General features: G+C 38.1%; 1 protein-coding gene across 1 annotated transcript in view; it reads right to left on the bottom strand.

Annotated features, from left to right (window-relative positions):
- The window catches only part of LOC144433797 (organic solute transporter subunit alpha-like), a 26,694-nt gene extending 21,052 nt beyond the window's left edge, over positions 1–5,642 (bottom strand). Inside the window, exon 1 of the mRNA XM_078122157.1 lies at positions 5,521–5,642. The gene's annotated coding sequence lies outside the window, so the exon portion shown is untranslated. The remainder of the gene's footprint in view (positions 1–5,520) is intronic.
- Between the last annotated feature and the right edge of the window lie 1,215 nt (positions 5,643–6,857).

The following is a 6,857-nucleotide window of genomic DNA, read 5'->3' as shown; positions in this document are numbered from 1 at the left end:
GTGTCGTCCAGCTCAAGTCAGTATTCTCTCTTCTAAGGCGACTGAACGACATCTTGCAGACTAACCGACAGGTGTCGCTGTCGTAATTATGCATCGTTCTAATTTTTGTAGCAGACAAAATATGTTTTTTACCAAATTATTTTCGTCTATATTATTAAATCAAAACAAATACCAATCAAATGACGTAAACTATGGAAGGTGAACTGTGCTTTCATTCAGCATTCAATCAGTATATGTTGAAATACTAACAACCTCCTATTAAATAAAGGGTAACATTTTCTTCACGCACATCTTTCTGAATGAGCTTTTGAATGGTGTATATATTGCGCTTGCGCAGTACGTGAGAGGGTGTTCTGTCCAGAGCTAGGTAAGAAGTGTAAAAACAAACGCATACGAATGGGATCACTGTAAAAACGCACCTTGGCAAATTGGGTATCGAAATAGTAACAAGAGAAATGACACGTACAATGTATTAAATTCCACTGTCGAAAGATTGTACTGTCAATACATCCACATGCCATAGTCTCAGTCACCATGGTAATCATGCGGGTAACGTGGAGTTTGAAAGCTTTGAATAAACCACTTTATACAATATTCCCTGCAGCTTGTTGATCCAAATCAATACTTGTTGAATAATACTGTTATATGGGGTCTGGAAGGGTTGGCCTATAACGTTTGTATTTTATGGATGATTGAGGAGGAAGGGGGGGGGGGTATTTTAGCTCCTTATTTATCGTTAAAAAGTTATTATATGTCAATGACCTATTCATGTCAAAAAATACTTTTGGAAGATCTCGAATATTATATTGGTCGAATTTTGCAAGCTCTTATGGAAGACCTGAAGTATAAAGAAAGTGGTTCCAGGCTAATCAATTGACGTAAATCGCTCTCCTCTTTATGGCAAAGCTATACCTCACGTACATTCCTCGACTTTTTCGTGTTATCAGCGAAAAACCTGCCCTGGCTTGCAAGAATGAGACAAGTTGAATTTGCAGGAATAGTTTGTAATCAGCTGTGAAATACTGGATTTTATGTTATTGTGGTTTTCGCCTTCAACATTGCACATTATTGTCCACACTCTACTTCCAAAGCTTTACGTTCCCTTTTCATGGCCGGTCAATGTGTTTGCGTTCTCATGGCGAAGACGTGCATTCTGAGTAAAAACGAAGTATACAGAAGTGATTATGTATCCCACAATTCCCGAAAAGTCAAACACTAATATTGACTTCTTCTGCTTGACTTGTCGACAATTACATTTACTTTGTAATCAACCAGTCTATTAGTCTATTTGGCAAGTCATTTTCGTGACATTGAGAATTCCTTTAGCATATTTACAACGCACACTAATATCTTCCGCCTCACCACGTCACTATGGTAACGTTTTAGAGTTGAACTTTCTTCAACAAGAAGCGTGAATTGTCAATATCGATCAACGGCCGGACAATACTGAAAGAAGCACAATAACACAGATTCTGAAAAGCTACATTTGGTACTGTTACGTTTAGCTTGGAATGCCTGCTCTCCTTTCTCGGAGTGGGCGTGGTTCCAGATTCGATGGGATAGATGGGATAGTTCAAAGCTTGGCTTACTTTGTTAACATTGTTTGCACTTGAAGCTGTGATGTCCGATATCTATGTTGATGAATACTGGAAAAAAAACTATAAAACAACCCACCACTCCACCCACGACTATTGCACAGCCCACGTTGGTGATGGGGTAACCTATGCCACAGCATGGATCCCGCCTAGGCTAAACTAGCCCCTAAACAAAGGCTACACAGGGCAGAGATGATCGAACATATCGAAAACCCAGGGCAGCCATTCTCGTCAAGATAAAGGCATTCAAGGCATTGACACAGTTGTGTCAGTTGACTTGGCCTTTTCATATTCAGATAAGTCTTTTCATACTTTATAACATGAGACATGGTAAAAGTCAGTCTCAAACGAGTCAACAGTAATAGTATACCTTGGTATTTTTTTTTAATTTAGCGATAAACAAGTACTAAAATTCAGAATTTAAACTAAATAACTAGCATTTAACATCGGATTTGGACTCGATCCAATATCAGATTTCTGAACCAATACATTGTATTAGCTCTAGTTTGCCACGACGAGAATGAACCAATAAGACTGCAATGCTTACGGTAATATTTTTTATATGAACAGTTCAATGATCGGGCTTTTTATTACGGTAGACAGATGCTGCAATGTTAAACCCAATTCCTAGCAGACGAAACTTTGCATCAACAATTTAGAAATTTTCAGTCATTAAAAAAAAATAGCGCCAATAGCGTTGTAGCACAACTGTATTTGGCTATTGCTATGGACATGGTCTTGTTGTTAGGGATATTTGCATACATTTTAGGAATCGTAATTAACTTACCTACCCTTCCCACTTTTCATCTTTGCAATATAAACCATCACTTAGCTGTTGCTATGGGCGTGGTCATGTTGCTAGGCATATGTGCATACATTTTTTGAATCTTTAGTCACTTACCTACCCATCCTTGTTGTTATCTTTGTGATATGCATCGTCATTTCACTGTTGCTAAGGGCGTGGTCATTGTTGCTAGGGCCAATTTTGTCGAAATGTTTTCAACAATAACTACAGAATAATACCTCCAGAAACATCGTCACAGATGTACCTCCATTAAATTTCAGCCCAATCAGCTCAGTAGTTTTCGAGACCATTATTTTCCAAAATATAGATTTTTGACCAAAAAGACACATTTTTAGCACTAATTTGCATGTAACTGTTTGGATCATCATGTCATGAACAATACTTAGTATAACATCCTGAAAATTTAAGAACGTTCCATCCAAATTTCATCCCAATCTGTTCGGTAGTTTTGACCAAAAAACACATTTTCATATCTAATTTGCATATCACTCGTGGGATCATCACGTCATGAACAATTCTTAATCCAAACATCCCTAAGAATGTTCCCACCAAATTTCAGACCAATCTGTTTTTTTAGTTTTTTAATTTGAGTTTTTTGACCAAAAATCACATTTTTGACCCAAAACACACACCGGTGGTAAGATCATTTTGATTTGAACAATTTCCTAAGAAGACATCCAAGGTATTATAACACACACACATCCACAGACAGACAGACAGACAGACAGACAGACAGACAGACAGACAGACAGACAGACAGACAGACAGACAGACAGACAGACAGACAGACAGACACTTTACCATGCCTATAGCACTACTGAACCTAAGAAGTTCAGTTGTGTTTAACAGTATCTTCAAAATTACTGAGGAGTTTTAGTAATATTCAAATTAACAATGATGCAATGAGGCGTGACGCGTTGCGTCAGAAGTTCAGCAATTTAACGTCTGTGAATTTTCACCCAGAGACCTTTATGACCCGTCGATTGACATACATGTACTTTCCTTTATATAATACCATGTAGATAAAGAACTATGAACAATCGAAATAGTGGAAACCCGACACTTGTTTTGGTACTATTCCATGATATAGTTATGCGTCTGGGCGAATACAAGCTTTACAATGGAACATGATGTACTACTATCTAAGATCAATCTTCATCGTAACAACAATATAAGATATTCAATAAGTATGGGGGAGAACAGAGGAGAAGGAGGGACAGAGTATAAACTGATTACAAGTTAACGACCGGAACCTGCATTATCTGTACAGAAACAGGACGAAAATATCAATGAATCAGATCGGACGTTTTGAAACCACAATCATGCACGTGTTCAGGTCACCTAAATGAGGGTAGTGAGATGTTTTTCACAGTGTTTTTCACAACATTGTCGAGTTTATTTTATGAAACACTGAAAGTTATATGTATTCCCATGATTATTGTTCGTTGTTGTCGTGGTTTAATTTTGTAAATAGCAAATTATCTGCTGAAGTGACAGTAGAAGGCGCAGTGTGGTGGTCGACAGGTCACATTTGAAATGGTAACGTTGGAGTTACAGAACTAGCAGTAGTATAGTAGTAGCTAGAACAGTACAAGTTAATCCAAAGGCACTCGAATCAATTTGTATGATTTTTTAAATGCATAAAACGTATTACAATACATTTAGTTATTGAGAGAGCCCAATAATCATAACCCATCAGTGTGATTAACTAGTCTTAATGAAAGATTTCCATATACATACATGTCACACAGCTCAAGACATAGCCTTTCAACATGACTACAAGGACTACAGTATATGGTGTTCCACTGTGAGTTATTCATCTAATTTGTTCTCTTCAACATACATCGTAACAACAGCGTGTTTATAAACACAACAAATCCCTTCGTTTACATGTAATATCATACATCTCAACTGCCTATGCTAGAAACAGCATAATTGTGAAATTACACAAATGAAACAGATACTCTTTCAGTACAACAACGGTAACAGTGTGCTATAAAGAGAATACTAATGAATATTGGTCATACCCTCGGGGGAGAATATATTTACCACCACGAACATTGAAAAATGGTCGAACTTAACATGGCTGTCGTACTGTAAACTTTAATAAAGAATTAAAGCCTGTGGGCCCGTGAACTTATAAATATGCTCAAAATATTCCTTTGAAGAATTTTGGTAATGAATGTTGGACATTTTTTGCCACGGTATTGCTGTCCAAGACATGACAATAAGGAATTTAAAGCCCTACAACAATGTTATACGTGTATATATCAGTGTACTTTGTACCCCGACTGGCCCTGGGTAAATAACTTTCTTTTGTCTACAGTATAAACATGTCGCCGGAACCCTCGTTAAGTGAGTTCTTCTAATGGTCTGTATTTCATGTCTATGATTTCACATACGACCATAAACACGAAAGGGGAGGGAGTGGACGACAAGGAGAACATAGTCGGGGGAGGGGTTCCCACACACACGATGCACGGATGTACGTACGCGTACGAACACAAGTTTGTCACATAATACTAATAGCGGACGCGACCGTACTTATTTATACCACAGACAAGTAACACTATTTAACAAGCTGTGCTTTAGCCAAGACGCCGAAAACGAAATATGTACCAACAGTGTAGTATATTGGCACTTTAGGCTCTCTGCGGAAACTCGTGTGTGGCGGGGACTGCTCCGTCATACAACATATATGGCATATGCAACGAAAGCTTCGGACACGTTTAGTATGGTAGAAAGTCGGTAAAACAGCGAAGTTACATAGCCGCTAGAGCGTATGTACCGTTTGTACGTATTGCCTTGAACAACTGATTCAGGCAACTGGGGACGAGGGTGCAAAACCGTGGCGAAATTATGCCATCGCATTCTCGTTGGTCGCGATTGTAAGCTCAGAGCTGTGATTTACTCTCAGATACAGCCATGACATAATCCAGCAAACTTTCATTCAAGATAACAAACCATGAGTAGACATTCACTCACAACAAAAGACTGCAGAGATTTTGTAATACCAAATGCCATAGTGTTGTCAACGCATCTGTAGTCCACACATTTAATGCCGCAAGTTGAACGCCAGGAACCACCTGAAATCGAAACTACTAAACATCGTATCCTTACCTTGTTCGAAATCCTTTCATTTACCTCCACACGTGCCAGGTAGTCATCTGTCTTACTTTGCCGATCTACTAATTTTCTCCAAACTTACACCCAGGTGAACGTATATGTAAATAAGAAGTATACGAACCAAAGGTCACTCGGTATAAAGGTCAACATGACTCCACCTCCAAGAAAACAGTTTGAGTGACACACGCGGACAAAGGAAAGGACACAAACCCGTGGACACCGCGCCGCTGTACATAGCCGTGAAGCATGCCGTGACATCGACGAGTCGAGTACAGTGCAGTGTTAACGTAGTGACGTAGAGGGTAGACAGGAACAGTTGACAATGATATATGCAGTCATTATAGAAAGTAAGGGGGTATCACATTACAATTGGAAGACGTTAACCACAACACAAATATAACACAATCACCCAGGGGTTACATGTACGTAACCATGGATGAACTGACGGGAATGGGAATGCCCCTGCAGATTTGTCTTACACTGTATATAGACGTCATATGTATAAATTGCTCACTCCATCAACAGAATGACAAGCTAAATTACTCACCCTTGGCATCAACAATAATACTCTATGTACAGCACGAGGCTAATCACATGTATATGGTTACTATTAGTGTTACGTGTTATGTTTACGTATGGATCTATTATTGAGAAGTCCTTCTCAATAATACTATAGATCCATGGTTTAGGCCTAAATGGCAACGTTTAGTGCGTAAAAGTGCTTTAGTTAATGATTTCTCAGATCGCCCCTAGCCTATTTCGGTTTTGCTTGTTATATCCCAATAGTTTTTACTGTATTTTCAGGGGGAAACAAATATCAAATGAGCCACAAAATAGATAATGTAGATAATTACAAAACGTATTTCTCGCTAGGGCTACAAATAATTGTTAGGAACTAGTCGAGCTTGTGGCCTCAAAGAAGAACTAAGTGTCAGACTGACAGTTTGGAAATTATAAATTATGAATATATTCATTTGACAAAATAGAAAATAAATTGAGAAAAGAAATAATACACAAATCAATTTGAAAAAGGCGTTGTTTCAAATGCAGTATAAAGTCGGCTCTATTACTAGGTTTTTTTCAAAGAGTCGTTTTATGGAGAGGTTAACTTTTGGAATATAGAAATTGACGTTCATGGCAAGTCGTGTTGGGTAGTTGTGGGACAGTTCGTCAAGGTAGTGATTAATATCATGTACAAAGTAATTATTATTTAAGTCAAAAATAAATAACTGTGTGTTTAATTTACTTGTAGATGTCTATAATGTTCAGTTACTGGAAAAGAGGAATGGTGTTGCAACGAAGACCGGAAAACGTTAAAGTTCGAAAACGAA

Source organism: Glandiceps talaboti, chromosome 4, assembly GCF_964340395.1.
Source record: "Glandiceps talaboti chromosome 4, keGlaTala1.1, whole genome shotgun sequence".
NCBI classification, from domain to species: domain Eukaryota; kingdom Metazoa; phylum Hemichordata; class Enteropneusta; family Spengelidae; genus Glandiceps; species Glandiceps talaboti.
Note: the sequence above shows the minus strand (reverse complement) of the source record. Positions and strands in the feature narration are given on the sequence as shown.